The 17,344-nt window shown below is 47.1% G+C and overlaps 1 long non-coding RNA gene across 1 annotated transcript in view; it reads left to right on the plus strand.

The window, feature by feature from the left end:
* The window catches only part of LOC144173493 (uncharacterized), a 91,734-nt gene that overhangs the window by 36,003 nt on the left and 38,387 nt on the right, over nt 1-17,344 (plus strand). Inside the window, exon 4 of the long non-coding RNA XR_013323295.1 lies at nt 95-392. This is a non-coding gene — a long non-coding RNA (uncharacterized LOC144173493). The remainder of the gene's footprint in view (nt 1-94; nt 393-17,344) is intronic.

Genomic DNA, 17,344 nt, shown 5'->3' on the forward strand with positions numbered 1-17,344 from the left:
TAACAACGAAGGCGTGGCCAAGCACCCTTTTTACTAATTGGGCTAGCAAAAAAAATACTTAAGAGCAGCGGGCATTTTTATTCTTTTTTTCCAGGTACCCAATTACAGCTAGTCTGAAAGACTTGCACTGTGAAGGCGAACCGCTTACACGCATGAAGGCTAATGATCCTAAACGGCGGGAATGCGACAAGCTCCTCATTTGGGACGTCTCCGATGGCTTGATAAGCCCCTTTGACCTTAAAATCAACATCACGTTACCGATGATAGGAAACTGGACAAGTCCAACTCTTGAAGAGCTAAATTTTACGAACGAAGCATCAGTTTGGGCATTTATGGCAGCAAGTTATATAGCGGAATTCAACTATGATAACTATGAGGAAAAAACGGACGAGGTAAGCGCCTTTGGGCCACATTTCTTGTGTTGAAAAAAAACAAGCCTAACGTTAAAGAAAAGTTTCCGAAAGCATTCCTCATCCCTGTTTCGTTCATGAAAAAATAACAGCGCCACAACACTAATTACACTAACAGATGTAACTCGAGGAGATGTATTTCCTACTTTTCAAAGTTCACCTTGGAGTTGTACCATTGTAGATAGGTACTAACTACGGCATGCTGTCATTACATCCGCCCCTACCACTGGTGTGTGGTAGGAGCCCATGAAACGTGGTTATGTGAAAGATGTGGGTATGGGAAACGACTGGAACTCGTGTTTTATTGAAACCGTCGTGATATAAATTACACCAAGATAGTGTCTTCAACTGACTGCTTATCCATGCCGTTGCCGTCAAAGAGCCACAGTTGTCAATTGTGAGTATGTAGAGCAGATTTCTTTCCTCCCATTAATTCCCAGTGGATGGAGGTGTTGGGCCGCTCGGAGTACCCCCAGCTACAGAAGGAGCTTGTTTCTCGAGCGGGTGAGGTCGTCGCCTGAAGCGCTAACTGTTGGGGCGCCACTGAAATCCCCTAGCAGCCTGTTTTGAAAGGAGTCGCGGGAGGCTCTGGCCTGCTCCACACTATCGCCACTGCTTTTTCAGCACGTTCACAACTGAGATTTTCACTTTCTATCCGTTGAAAATCATATTCAATTGGAGCAGTGACTGTATTCAAAAATGGGGTGTATTCGGTAGAGCGTAAATGCTTCTGACGCGACCTCAGTGTGGTACATGCGGTATGTATAAGCGCCAGCCGCGTCTCACAGACCGGTGCCGTGAAACCGGCATATACATGAAGCTAATTGTAATTGCAATGCATTGAAATTTACCAACAGTATCTCAGTTCGTAAATGTAGTAGTTAGTACTACTAAGTTAGTAACGTTGCTCGAGATGGAAAACAGTAAAACAGCGCTAAATCAAAGACAGTAGAGCAATTCACAGACACGAGGGCTGGAGGACTGTTTTACTGTTATATGACGAACCAACTAACCCAAACCCAAAGCTTGAGATGGTCATGCTACGGCTGCACACTACATTGTATATCATTTTTTGTGCTTACATAATCTCGTGGAGCACTCATACCTTACCACGCCAGTTACTCTTAGTAGCTCAGATATTGATAAGTAGACTGGGCAAGTACATGCGGAATAAATATCGCGAGCCTTCTACGCTGTAAGTACAAAGGATAATGACAACTAATACGTGGGAATCATCACACGACAAAACACATAATACTGGGTCACATTGTCGCGAAGTGACTACTCGATATCGATCATTTGCTACATATATCTCCCACGATTAGGGCGGAGATGGCCTTATAGAGTAATCCGCTTTCCGCGACTGAGCGCTTCTTCGAAACATCGTAAGAAGGCACAGGGATCCTGAACACCCCAAGAGAAATCCCAACAGACATTCAGGCTGTTGGACCGAAAGCCAATCCGGAAATTCGGCATATCAGTCTGTTGGTCTGATGGCAGCCTGTTGGCCTGGTGGCAGTCTGTCGGTCTGATGGCAGTCTGTCGATCTGATGGCAGTCTGTCGGTCTGATGGCAGTCTGTTGGTCTGAATGCAGTCTGTTGGTCTGAATGCAGTCAGTTGGTCTGAATGCAGTCTGTTGGTGAAGTATAGGTTCGATGACGAGATTGACTTAGGACAAATCTGTGAGGTGTGAAACTGGTTTACAAGTTTGGCAAGCATGTAGGCCTTCTAGCAAAATAAAAATAGAGAAGTTCATTTTGTGCTGCTCACTCATTTATTTGCGCTGCATGTTGCCGTGCTTTTGCGAAAGGTGCTTTCGCACCACCTTTAGCCTGGCTTCAGTGGGCTCCGCAGACGCAGTCCTGGTCACATAGATCTGAAAAAGAGCTGTAGATAGAGAGAATCATTAAGGGTTCAATGACCTTGTGAACAAAAGACCATGTGGTAAAAGGGAAAAAAATATTGCCAAACAGGTTGCCAGTAAAAAGCAACACTTTGGGGAATAAACTAATACCCTGGAGCTTTTTTTCTTGTAAGATAACACATTCTGGGCCCCAAGTAAACCATTATTCATGAATGGCAATCAGCCACAATAGAGTTTTAGCAGTCCGTCCGTTCCGTTCGTTACGTTGTTACCGTGTTGACCGGGGCCGGTCTAAGCCTGCGCGCGCGGAAGGGCACGGAGGCGCGGACATGGCTAAGACAGGCGCGCGGAACTAATCCCCCTACCGTGAAAAATGCCCAAGTGCCCAGACGGTTCCCGGTAAACACGCTAGCTACGTACGGGATGGAACGGACGAACTGCTAAAACCCTCAAATGTGAGACCATTTATTGTGCAAGAAGTTTCATATTAGGGGATGCTTGCTTTTGTTAATTTATGAGTTAGCTATGAGTTCTGATGCCAGATATCACATGCAATACCTTTCAGGGATGCGACCTTCTCGGTGTCAGGGCTGGTTTAGGCTTCGTTTTTGCATGGCCCTTGTTCACTTCGTTCCGGTGCTACATTAATCTTCTGTGCAGATTGCCTGTTTCGCCAATGTACACTGATTTGCATTCGGCGCACGGAATCTAATAAACAACACCTGGAAGCTTGAAGCGTGAGAGGGGGTCTTTCACGCTGACAATGTCAGAACGTAGCTTGCTAGTGGGCACGTGCACGATGTGCACACTGTGTTTCTTGAAAATGCGTGCAAAAGCTTGATTGATGTGTAGGACGAGAATTGCAGCACGTTTTGACACAGGCCTTGTGGATGCTTCTGCCTGGTAATGTCAATGCGGATTCCTGCTGGTCGCCCTCTTCGCTTCTATTTGAATATAATGCTTTAGGCAGCCACAAGGACTGCATCAAAACGTGCAGCAATTACCTACGTCCCACACATCAGTGAAACTCTTGCACGCATTTTCAAGAAACGCAGTGCATACATCGTGCATGTGCCCACTAGCAAGCTGCGTTCTGACATTGTCAGCGTGAAAGACCCCCTCTCACGCTCCAAGCTTCCGGGTGTTGTTTATTAGATTCCATGCGCTGAATGCAAATCAGTGTACATTGGCGAAACGGGCAATCTGCACAGAAGATTAACGCAGCACTGGAACGAAGTGAACGAGGGCCATGCAAAAACAAGTGCGCTGGCAGAGCACCGTGAGAGGACGGGACACGTGGTCGACTGGAACAAGGCGAAATTACTGACAACTGAGTGCAATCTATCTTCTTGATTACTTCTCGAGTCCCTCATCATTCAGACGACGCCCAACATTATCAACATAATGGATGGCCATCCGCACCATATCTATGCAAACTCATAGAACTTCGTAATGCCCAATATATAGCTTCGTTTTCCACGACACATGCTCATCGGGAACAAGCACAAAACCGTTAAACGGCTTTCTTGACTTGGTCAGTGACCTACGTTTCATCATTGCAATAATGCTTTTACCTGCCTACATGGCATTTTGTCAAACACTGGACTACACTACATGAGCCATTGCCGTTCTTAACCTGCACCAGAGTATATAACCTTTTACTACTGCTATGAGATAGACCCATAAACGCACTTCAATATGGCCTTTATATTTAGCTCTCGGAAATATGCATAATTTCACCTTTATGTTGCACCTGCTACAGCAGCAGGTAATATTCCAAAAACATGAAAAAAAAAAAAACGCTGGTTTAACACGCCGAAGCTACACTGGGGATATGGGGAGCACTGTAGAGGAAGGCTTCGCATTAATTTTGACCACCTGGGTATTTTTGTGCGCACCGAAATCACAAAACACGGGCGTCTTTACGTGTTGCCTCCATCTGAAAAGCGGCCACACCGAGCGGTATCTAACCAACATTCGCCTCCACAGCACACCACCCTAGCCACTGCAGTGGGTTAAACATACAAAATAAAGGGAGTTTTGGAGTGCAAATGAAAATATTATTCACACGTCTTATTTTCCCAATCGACCTACCTTTTGAAATCCACCATGCAATCCCCCCTCCCCTACCGGCCTACCAAAACACCTTTTTCTCAAGAGGTAATCCGGCTGTTGGGAATGAAGTAAGTATTTACAATTCCAGACTTGCAACCGTTAAAGTCGTGCACTTTGTTTTAGAGATAAGCGACATTACCCATTTGCAGCACCAGGAGTTAATTGTGTTAAGATCAGATTGAAACATTGACGGTAGTTGAAAGAAATTGTGTGATAAATTGCAACATCATCTGCAAATAGACCTACATGGGAGGATATGCAACATGGAAGATAGACAGGACCAAGCAACCTGCCTGGGGGGACAACAAAGTGGCACGAGCAAAAGAAGTATATAGTTATTAGGAGAAGTAAACTGCATTTGAGAAGAATGAAAATCTTTCGCTCCAGTGAGGACAATAGGGTGAAGTTTGAGAAGTAGTCTGTGGTGTGCAATGCGATTGAATGCTTTAGAAAAATCGAGAAAAACTACCGCAGTTTGTAAGCCTGCGTCAATGGATCAATTTGGATCGTGAACAAATCCTGAAAGTTGTGTTTCTCAAGTAACCCTTGTGAAAACCGTGGTGATATTCGAATGTGATATTGTGATTTTATAAATAATTAGCCACCTGAGAGTGATAGATATGCTCCCCGACCTTGCATATGGTGCTTGTTAGGGAAATTTAATGGTGAAGTACAGTATCCTGATTTAAAGATTGGTGCTACCTCACTATCTTGCAATCATTGAGAATAGTGCCTGTAATGAGAGACTGCGAAAAAAGCGCTGTCGGAATTCTACAGACTGCGGGATATACTTTTCGGTATAGTATGATTTATACCAGTATGATCTGAAGTAGATAAAATTGTTAGCTTACTTAAAATGGAAAGTAGTTCCACACGAGTTTTTATTGCAAGTTCAAAACCATATCAAAAGATTCTAAATGTTGACGCAGCTTGATTACATATGAATACTTGCTTCAAAGTCAGTCCAATTTCTCTCCTTGCCCTTTAGTCATCGGCCCCAGATTCTCTTCAATATCTCTGATAGACACGCTCCAAACGCACACCACTGCTTCAGGAAAATGTTTCAAATAATCAGAGGCCACAGCACTGCTAACAGGTATACAAAATGGCAGGTTCCACAACATGCAATAACTAACCTGAAAGTACATAATCGGTGGGTGCACCGATATGGCAGCAGTGCCTGGACCGATGTGTCAAGGCAAATGCGCTGACTTCTGAACGGGTGGTCCAAGCGGCCAGATGATGGATGAATGACCATTCCTGGCGGCAAAGCGTACGGAGCACCAAGGAAAGGCCAGGCAGTACTTGGGTACAGCAGGTGCAGTGCCGGTTGGCCAAGGGAGGCCCTGGCAAAGCCTTTGAAACTGGATTGGAAAGCAGCCGACCCAGGACAGCCAGCAGCAGCACTTGCAGGTGCATAATCTGTGAGTGTGCTGACACTTGTTGAAATACAAGAAGAGCACACACAAAGCACGAATGCCTACATCAAGTAGATTTTTAATCGCGCAAAGACAGTAACCTCCAAGGCACTAATAAGAACAATCCCGGAACAACTCAAGTGAAATTTAGGTCACAGTAAGAATCTATTTATTAGACCCGCAGGTACTGTGAGTGGTGTATGCATGATATATGCAAAGCTCACTGCTGAGCTAATTTGCATAGAACGCATGCTAGCAGCTCATCTGTATCTCTTGCTTTCAATCGGTTCTGGTGTTTGATAGTTGAGGCTCCTCCATTTCAATGTCTGACTTGTATCTGCACGTTCAATTCTCCAATATAAATCGAGTTGAGTGAGTGCCTACAGCTTTCTTGTTTGTCTCTGTATGGCCTGCGGTTTTGCGAAAATTAGAACTTGCGAATTCGCTCAATTTTCTGCACTAATTTAAACAATACATATGCCTCTGATGTCAAGCCCCAGACTTCCCGAGAGCTACTCTGACGAAATCGGCAGGCGCTTCGTAGGCGTTTTGAAATCTCCCCCACTACCCCGAGACTATGCTAGCTCCCTGCGAGGCCACATGCGCGCCTTTCACCTTTATGAACTCTCAGACGGGCGTCGTCATATTCGTGCCGGACTCGTGAAGCTCGCCAACTTCAGGCGTCGTGATATCGCCGCACTCGCTCGGTGGCGCGCGGCCCGAACTCTCTCACCGTTTCCTGCCCTTGCATACTATTTTCTCCCCCTTGCACTTTGTAAAGTCTCATCCGTTTAACTACACCTCCTGCGTCCTCATCTCTTGCCTGCTTTTCTTCCAGCACAACTCCCCCAGCACCCGGTCGACGCGTACGCTGTCGGGGCGCGTTGGGGAGCGAGTACGGCAATTTCACGACGCTGTTGCCGAGCGTCACGAGAACGGCACGCATATCGCGGCCCGAAGACCGCGAGGTCGCAACGGCGGCAGCCGGTCTCGCGAGCGCAATAGCTGCGAAGCGCACTGCACAAAATTCGGGTACGGGGGGAGACCACATCACCTACGAGACGCCAGCCAATGAATCAAGTGTACGCTTTCTATTTTTTTTAGCAGCCGTGTACTACAGTGCGAGCATCGTAGCCAAGGTCTAGCTTCAGCGTAAATTGATGCTGACTTCTGCGGAAACGGTGGACTGGGCGCCAAACAAGTATGCTAAATCACCTAGGCTCTCAGAGCAAATGAGATGGGGGTCTAGTGAACCACTGACCCATAAACACCAAAACTCGTTCCAACCAAATACAGGATATTAAAAAATGCGTACTTACCCTATGAAAACCGATGTTTCCAACGTACAATTCTCCTTCACTGTCGCCTTCATCTCGCGGACACCAACAGGCTTTGTTCGAACGCAATGTCATCCACTTTTGACGCGCAGTATTTTATGCGGCGATGATCGTTCTTCCCGGGTCCCCATGTTCGATACACGCGTAGGTTGGAAGGGTAGACATTAACAATAAAACTTTTATAACTATGATTTAAGCTTGAAATAGATAAAACTGAACTAATTGCGCCAGCAACCACTCGGCACAAAACGCTATGAACAAACTCACAAAAAGTGAGAGATAGTTGCCAGACTTCAATAGCAGCACCTCTATGTTTGACAGAAATTGTGTTAGTGCTGTAATAGTGAGAATTATCTTTCTGGTTTCAAAGTCTGAAAAGTGTTTATAACTTGAATTTCAGGTTTTTAAACACAAAAGTGAATGCACATAAAGTAACTGACATAAATTCTGATATTGTAAAGAAGTTTTGACGCTTGTTTTGGTTTTGTTTTCACGGCGGGCTTCTCTAGAGAGGAGGGGCGAGAAAACAAGCTACTTTGGGTTTAGGAAGAGGGTGGTAATTGTCGGCGTGATGGAAAGCAAGGAACAGGCGCTTACCCTGGTCTTAAAAAAAAGAGCTAATAAAACCCTCACAGGAAAAAAAAGCGAGGTTCGACGAGGAATCGAACCATGGACCTTCAAAACAGTAAGCGGACGCGTTACCACTCAGCTATCTTGGCGGGCGGTCGGGGAGTGCCTAAAACAACTGTATACTTACGTAAGTTGTCAACGTATCTTGTCGTTTGTGTCTAGTTTATGCTGCATTTTTGAAATTCTGGTGGTCCTAACGCTTGTTTCTCCCGCACCGATCTTGCAGACGAGGCCACATTGCTAGCGCTGCAAGCGATTGAGCCAAAGCTCCCTTATTTGACTCAAGGAAAGCTATCGCGGGTCAACCCGACCTTTTCTGCGCAAGCCACGGTAGCCACGAATGAAATGGAATGTGCCGTTAGAATTCTGGCGTTGATAACGATTGTTTGTCCGGCACCGTCTTGCAGAGAAGCAACGTCGCGCTAATACTACAAGCGATGTCACTCCGGGCATGTCAGACGCATCAAACCCGTCGTGTAAAACTACTGCTAACAGTGCGAAAACCTCTGAGTTTGTAACAAGTGGGGATAATGCAACGCAATTATAGAAAGCGACCGAAGCATGCGGTGACTGCGACGTAATAGGTACAGCAAACAGGTACTGTGGACGGCAGCGACGAGCGAAAAATATTTTACAGGGGCCGCCCCCGGTGGCCTGCGCAAAACAGGAAGATAGAAGCCCTGCATACATGCCCTCGAAGAAAGCTGTACAGCCGATTCAGTTTGTTCTTGACGAAGAGCAACGGAGGCTGCAGCAACAAACTTCTTGCCGTGGTATGAGCCAAAGCATATCTTGACATAGTTATGTTATCGTCCGTCTGACTGTTACTTATTGAAGGGAAAAATCAGAACACAAACGTTGACCTTTAGCGTCTATGCCAGACATAGACGCTGGTGTTTAGGCCCTAAAAACACCTTCAGGGCGTCTGTCGGTTCTGTCTGATGGCGCGCTCGCGCCGCTGATTACCAACAAGGCGTCTGTTGACGTTCACTGATCGTGTTGGCGAGTTGGTAAACGCCATCACGGTTAAACTCCCTGTCGGAAGACTACGCTGTTGGGACGATAGAGTGCCGACAGAGCTTCTTATTGGCCCCACAAACACCATCAAGGTTAAGCTCCCTGTTGGAAGACTAGGCTATTGGGACGATAGAGTGCCGACAGAATTTCTTATTGGCCCCACAGGCGTGCTGTCAGCCCAACAGGAAAGTCTTGTAGGACTTTTTGTCCGGGCAATCTAGAACAAACTGAAATCAACGGGCCTTATCAGGCACCACATTCGTCAAATGACGCCATTTATCGCCGGTGAAATACTGTATACTTACTTTCTGTATACTTAAAAAAATGGGGCCGTCCAGTGATCACCTGTCCATTGACGTCGACAGATAAAAGCGAAGTTATCGCGAAGCTCGTGTGTGTGAATAATAAAACGATCAATCCGGGAGTTTGGTTCGCATTTGTACGCAACGATAGTTAGGCGCCGTCACGCAAACTCCAACCCCCCCACCCCTTATGTCTTCGAAATATCAGGACATTTCACATCTAGTTGGTTTGGTCAGCCCTACTTTCCTTAAGTTTAGACGAAGGTCTTTCGCATTTCCGAAGCTGCACTGAGATAGATTTTCATCCGCGTACGAGCTGTTCTGTTTTTTCCGGACTTAGTAGAAGATTTATTTTCCCGCAGTTTGATTAACTTTGATTGGTCCTTGATATAAAGCGTGAGTGGGCCCATAACCAGCGAAGCACAGGATTAGAATATACAAAACAATTTCTCGAGACCTACATTCCCACAAATTGCATAAGATATTGTCAGGTATTTGGTAATCACAACCACGAAACATGTTTTTGTACGACGTGTATATTCTAAACAAAGCCGCATTCGTTATCCGCGCCGCAAAACGAAACCAACCTCTCACTCTGCCAGTATCCCGTATAAACAGTTTATGGGTATAGACGAGCTGCCATGTTGGCCTACAAGCGGCTTGTGCGTTGTTACATTGGCGAAAGCGTCCCCATACCTAGCTACGTCACCTCCGTCATCTAGTGGTGGCGTGGTGGACGAGCGGCAAGCAGGCAAGGTGCCTTGGCGTTGACGACAAAGAGCCAGGAGGAAAACTTCGCAAATTTTTGCATGGCGGAAGGAACAGCGACGATTATAGTAGCAGTCCTTTGGCGTGCTTTCTTGGCTCGAGCAGGAAAATGCCAGGATCCGATGTCGCCGACGAACTGCAATGCATTTGAAAGCAACTCGTTTATATAACCCAAAACGCCCACGCCCAAACCAGCTTGCCAGAGTTGAGCACGTTACTAAAAAGCCCAAACGCGGAGCACAATTGTGCCGAAATGGGAAAAAATGGCTTGTCGCATAGCTAAATCGAAAGTTGGAGTATCAATACTCCTTCCAGTGGGAGTATCGCCTCACTCCCAGTATTTCCTGAATTTGTTTATTAATATATAGGAATAAATTTTACATGGAGTCAAACTGCAGTTATATTATTTTCTCCAGGTATAATATTTCAGGGGGTGAATACGGAGTACTGTTCCGCTGAATTCTGGGCGTTCATTGTTTTTAGGTGTTTTATAAAGGCGCTGTCGGTAATTTATTACTGTATTTTGTGGTTGTTGTTAGGCTCCTAGCCCGTACTTCACTTTATGGGTGTCGAGGAATAGCATTTGGCGTAATTTCGAGTGCTTTCAGAAACATTTCAAAGGCAAACGTGAAAGGTTTTTTTCCTGGACACAATTTCTTGCATGGCAATTGCATACATACAAACGATGCTTCTGAACACGCAGATAGCAACACGGTATTAAAACGCCCAAGCAACAAAACAAGTACCTCAAGAATACAAAGCACATTAGTAAAAGCCTTATCTACTATGACTCTCTTCAACAAAAAAATGTAAGCCATTTGCCATCAGTGATGTCGGCCGGACATTGATAGTTGCGCTGTTTGCTTGCGCTTTCTCCCAAAACATTGATTTCGGCGGCGCCTCCTCGCACGCTGCCCACGAAGCCATGGAGTGCCGGCATTACAGCGACAGCTGAGCTCTTTGAATCGACACCAACATATACCGGCGCATGTTGTGCAGCCGACCTAAAAAAATAATTGTAATGACGCTGCACTTGTAACTCTGTGTTTGACTTTTCTTAATACCCAAATTTTTGTTTAAATCTATGAAACGTTGCCTTTTCATCCGAGACACCATCACTGACTTGATGGTTGAGACCACGGAGGTCAAGACGAAGTGTTGTTTGAGTATTAACCCAACCCTTGCGGCGACAAACTCCTCAAAAGGTTTCTCCATCTCCCCCTTTTTCCCTGGTGTAGTGTTGTGGTAGCCGGCTTTAGGTTTCACCGCCCGCACCTTCCTGTGCCCCCCCCCCCCACTCTTTATTGTTGCAGAAAATTCCCGTTGATGCGATGTGTCCGCTGAATGAACATGATTTCTTGGGCTTCCAAACATAACAGACGTCCATCGGCCCTTCAAGAATGCTCCGGCAAACTGCACCTGCTGGTTCCATTTGCGACCACCCAGTGCATGAAGAGCTAGCTCTTTTTGTCGGCCACAGACCCCCGTCTTCCCCGGCGAAAGCGATTTGACATCTTTCTGCGCGATGCGTTCACCCACCATGTACCAGGCGCGGCGAGTACTGCTCGTATTTCTCAAGAAAAGTACCTCGGCGGAGTTTGATTTGCCAACGTCAGCTTATCCTGCAAATTATCAGGCGCGGATAGGGCGTAACGAAAATACTTACTAGCCTTACTACTTTACATTCTCGACCGTTCTTCACAGCGCGGAAAACCTTTATTCTGCTCGCGACCCGCTCACGCAAGACGGCTGAATCTGCGCTGCTTTTACGCCGTTCGACCTCCCCACAACGTTCCGGGCATAGTGCCATCTCTCACGCACAATGCTCGCCTCGGCCGGTGGAAATTTGCCGGTACAGTGAGTCGAGAGACACAATGAGATTAATTTGGCACTACAAGTGCCACACCTCTCCAAAAATGTTTCTCACAATAAAAGACGTAGAATCTGACCTTAAATCGGCACGCAGATACGCAAAAGCATTATTTCCAACAAGCCGCTCACCGTTTACGGTACTCCATTTACGCCTCGCGTTGGTTCCCTGGCGTACTCCTGCGGCTTAAAGGTGGATGACTAGGGGGAGACGTTGCAGTGCGTCGAATCTATGCTGGTCCCACAATGTTCACAACGAGCTTCAGTTGGTGGGAAGTACTTCGCATCCATTCGTGCGGCGGAAAGTTCACATTTACAAAAATAATTTTAGGGCCGATAGAGGTTACGCGACAGACGATAACTGGCAGCAGTTTTGTAAGGAGCCGTAGTGGAGGGCGTGGTTCAAAGTTAGGAGAAGGACAAGGCATGGGGTTCATTCATACTTCAATTAGCACCAAAATGGTATTAAAAGCCAGATAATCCGGTTTGGGGGGAGGTACAACCCTGGTAGAAGCACCTACGCACAGAACAGAAATAAGCCGGAAAGCGAGTAAATGGCTTGTTGCGTACCTCAGTACGAATTCGGAGTTTTCAAAACTCCTTCCAATGGGAGTTTCGCCTTACTCCCATTATTTCCGCAGTTTTTTCAGTAGCATATGGGATTTCATTTTACTGCCACTACAAAGGGAGTTTTTCAGGGGTACCATTGGGGGTGTATTGTTTCCTCCAACTGGGAGTTTTCAGGGGGCGCGTTGGGAGCAGTGTTGCCCTGCATTCGAGGTATTTTTTGTTTTTCCTGCAGAGGAATTTATTACTGTATCTCGGAGTTGTTAATAAGCGCACAGGCCGCATTTTTATTTTTCGTTTAGGATTACGTAATTTCCAGTCTTTTCCCGCTTCAAACGTTGAATGGCGAAACGTGAAAAGTTTGTTTTCTGCACAGTCAATTTATTGCATAAAAATGGCATAAATACGATATAAGTGTTAACATGTAAAAAACACAATAAAAACACTGAATCAACAAAACACCTACATCAAGAATCCAAGGTATCTTGGTAAGAACCTAATCTACTACGAAAACAAAATGAAGCCATTTGCAAACAATGAGGTAAGCATGTCGTCGGTGCTCTGTTTGCTTGCACCCGCCTCCCAAGCGCTGACGTTGCCGTACCTACTGGCACCTTCCCCAGGAAGCCACAGCAGCACATGCATTAGAGGGACAGCAAAACGCTTTAAATCTGAGGCAACAAATACAGAAGCATATTGGGCAGCTGACCTAAAAGAAACAACAAAAACGAAATGGCATTGTACAGGCTGAACTTGTCAGTCTTGTGTCCAACTTCCCGTAACGCCAAAATTGCACTTCCATCCGAGACACCTGCGCTCACTAGTTCGTCAAAACGAAGTGCTCTGCCGTTCAAAAGGGAGCGCGACCCTTGTGCGACCAACTTCTCAAAATGCTTCCTTTCCCTCTTTTCCTGCGTGTAGTGTTCTGGGAGCGAACTTCAGGTTTTACCACCCGCACTGCCTCTCCCTCCCCTCACTCAGAGTTAAGGAAAAATTTTGGTCGGTGTGACGCCTGCGCCTGCCCCCTTCAAATAAATAAATAAATAAAATAAGCCGTCGTCCGCGACTCTACAGAATGCTCCCTCGAATGGCGTTTGCTGGTTATAGTTACACGCGCCTAGCGTACGGAGAGCTCCCACGGGGCCCCGACCTTCTCCCTTTCCAGTGAAAGCAATTGATCGCCGGCGGCACGCGGCAGTCACCCTCCTCTTAGCAGGCGCGGCTGGCACCACACGTACTTCTCAAGAAAAGCGGCCGGCCTGCGACGTTTTACCGGCCAACTTCACCTCCTCCTGCCAATAAGCCACAGACAGCCTAACAAAAACATCTAACAGCCGTTCACAGTTCGGACAGTTTTAATTCTGCTCGCGAGTGTGAATGAGTGAGTGTTCTGCTCGAGACCCGCGCAAATACGCATTGCTTTCACACCGTTCGGCCTCCCCAATGACGTTTCAAGCGTGGCACCCTCTCTCACGCACAACGCTCACCTCCAGTGGCGGAGAATTGCCCGTGCAGTACGCGGGAAACACGCTGAGTAGTTTTGACATTAGAAGGGGCACAGGTCTCCCAAAATATTGAGTACAATAAAAAACGTGAAAATCTTACTTTCAACCACCTCGCAGAGGCACAACCGCGTTGTTTTTAACGAGACACTCTCAGCGATCACTGCATTTAGGCCTCGCGTCGGCTCGCTGGCGTACTCCGTCGGCTCGAAGGTCGGTGACACGGAGGCGACGTTGCAGTGTGTCGCACGTCAGTGCAGTCTGGTTCCACAATGTTCACAACGAGCTTCGATTGTCGGGAAGCACTTCACATCTATTTGTGTGGCCGCAAGTTCACATCGACAATGAATTATCGGGGACGCTGGAGATCACACGACAAACGACACCAACTGGCAGCCATTTTGTAAGGAGGTGTAGAGGAGGAAGGGGTGAAGGAGCAGGAGAAGGAGATGGTGGTCGCGTGGGAGTTTTTAATACTCCCATTAGGACAAACGCAGTATTCACAGCTGGATACTGCGTTTTGGGAAGAGGTGCAGTCGTGGTAAATGCGCCTATTTACGATGGCTTGTGGCCCCCGGTGTAAACTGGCAGTTTTAAACGCGGAGCTTTTCTTAGTCGCACGATGTCCCTCGACCGTCGGCGGCGGCGTCCACACGCTCACTGCGCATGCGCGTCGCGGCGAGGTCCATTGTTAACATCAAGCCGCTTTGTACTTGTACTGCGCTCTGCTCACGGTCCCCTTCAATACCTGTGTTTCGCGCAGAAAGTATTTTACTGAAGTTTTCGCCGGCGTATGTTTGGAAGAGCGGCAGATAAACATTACTTCGTGGAACAGGGACCTTCTCCGAAATAATTTTCGTGGAGTTGGGCAGATTCCGCTCTCATATTTCTTCGAGTCCTGTAATTCGCTGAAGTGAGCCAAATGTTTTCTTTTGTATTAATGCGAAACCCATTTGTTGACCACGTAGTTCGAAAATCGAGCGGCCTGATCAATCGATTGCAGAATCAATTCCCACAGCACAGAGATAAGAGAAATAAGCTGGTTGAGCTAAAAGGATTTTTTACCATATTTGGGTAAATTTAGGTGTGGACGTCAACACAACCTATGTGCCCCCGAATGCGAGATCGGCATTCATATACAACTTCAAAGGTTCGTTTGGTCTAAAAGATAGAGTTGTGAGGACACATCACTACTCATCTGATACTAGCCATTGGAAAGGCGTTATTGTGGATTCGCTGAACGTGTACACCTAATCAGATTATTCGTTATATTTTCATTTTTCTTCTTTCCGTTACGAATATTTCGCGCAAATGTGTAGTTCCAACTTCTGCAACTGGCCTGCTGATATTGCCGAAAACCATTCATTCGATTTGTTTGCTTTGTTTTTACTGCCTGGTTGAGCCGGGCTGTATTATCGGTTTCCTAAGCGAAATGCCTGTTCCATTTATTTCTTTCTTTCTTATGCCGCACTGGCATTTGGTAGGGAGAATGCTTCGCCCTAACGTAACTAGCCTATAAATAGTCTTCTTTGATATACAGTGTTCTCAATGTACTTAGGCGGCTCGAGAAACACCCTCGCCCAAAGATAATGCCCGTATTTGATTCGCTGACACACGCCTCCACAGGTCACTTCGTTGACTACTGCTTCACCACCCTTGCATTTTTTTTCAGTTTTAAGTAAATCACAAGTTCGCGCCAATATTGGAGCGAACTGATCTATATTGGAATTGCAGAGAAGAAAAAAACAATTTTGTACTGGTTTTCCCCTCAACACAACTGCGTCATCTTTGGCTTTGTGACATCTGGTAGTAGTGCTGGGGACATGCACCTTAACCCCTCAGGAAGTCGCCAAGCAAGCCTCACTCGTACCAGCCGCTAGCAAGGCCTCCCAACCCAGCTCGGTCAACTACCGGAGAAAGTTAGAAAGGAAGGTGTCGCGACCAGCACCATGATCAACTAACGTAGTCCTACCGCCATTCTGCAGCAACCTCGGGAGCCCCCGTAATTCCGAGAATACCCCCGTGAATAGCTAAGAGCGTTGCTGGAGAATCTGGAGCGCATCTGAAGTTTTAACCGATGGGATGGCGAAGAAACCCTAAGGCAAGTGTTTTTCTGCCTTGGAGACTCGGCTCGGGTATACTTTGAAAACCACGAGAGCTCGCTAACATCATGGAGCATCTGATCTTCAAAACAAACTTTTAAAAACGTTCGCAATTATCGTGCGTAGAGAAAGAGCGGAAGTTTCCTTGTAGACGCGAATCCAACACCCTAACGAAGGTGTTTTAGTTTTTGTTGAGGGGATGAAGATGCACTTCCCGCGAGCTGTAACTAAATAGCAGACGAGAAGAAGCTACCGTTTCTGATGCGGGGCGTTAAACAAGAGCTGTTATCTGGACTCTTCCGCAACTCCCCAAAATCCATCGCTCATTTCGTGACCAAGGCTACCATAATCGAGAGGACCCTGGACATGTTTTCCAGGTAGTACGATCTACCACTCAACGTGTTTCTGGGGAACCCCGTCAACTCCCTTGGATTCACCACAAAAGACTTACGGAAAACAATCCGTGCCGTCGTTCACGAAGAACTGAGGAAACCTTTCCCAGCAGCGCCGTAACCTAAAGTGGCCTTCCTGACTGACGTGATCGGAGAAATTCAACACGATTTGGGAACCTATATGCCATCGGAAGCACCCCGTGAGACACAAGCTATGGCTTACGCCCCAGCTGCTCATCGACCCAGACCAGCTTCAACCAGTAGTGAAGAGGCCCCGGCGTACCACCGCCCACTGGCGCCCACCCGACTCCCTGTAGTCTAAAATTAGACGCTGAGGAAGACGGATGTACGGCGAACCACCGATAATCGTCCTCTGTGCTACCACTGCGGAGCGGATGACGACATCTTTCGTCGCTGCCCATACAGGAGACTCGGTCTGGGTGGTTTCTCAGTCGACGCACCAAGCCCTCTTCCTTGCCAACGACCACGTGAGATCGACGAGTCATCCATCGCAAACCAGCCTTTGCCCAGCCCGTTTCAACCATTCCCTGTCGCCTTGCCAATACCAATCGCCCAGCCGCCATAGCGGTGCTGACTTCGCACGTGGAAGGTCCCCTAGCTCAAGCGGGGTAAACTAAAAGTACCAACTTCTAGAGGTGAAGTTGCACAACGGCGCAAAAACAGAAACCCTCCAACGACGCAACTATTCATGGAAGAGTGCGCTTCACGACATGCCCTCAGCCAGACAACGAACTCAGAAGTAACCCTGACAAGATCCCGTACACGACGTGCGCCACAGGGCGGGACGCGTACCCGACATGACCGAGCCTGCCGCTCACAAAGCGACGACAACGACGGCGCATCGTGCACGACCATCAGCAAGCAAAAGACGAGGTACAACGCCCTGACGCACTCGAAATTCAAGGAAAGGGTCATCGGACGCCCAGTTGTCGATGGACGGCTTTCATGAAGTCGTCTTGGTATACACGTCAGCTGACTACTATGTAATGTGCCGATCATTCGAGTCTAAGCTGAATAACGTTTCCTACC

The sequence above is a fragment of the Haemaphysalis longicornis genome, unplaced genomic scaffold (assembly GCF_048455015.1).
Source record: "Haemaphysalis longicornis isolate Haplotype H1 unplaced genomic scaffold, Haemaphysalis longicornis Haplotype H1 scaffold_3, whole genome shotgun sequence".
Classification (NCBI taxonomy): Eukaryota; Metazoa; Arthropoda; class Arachnida; order Ixodida; family Ixodidae; genus Haemaphysalis; species Haemaphysalis longicornis.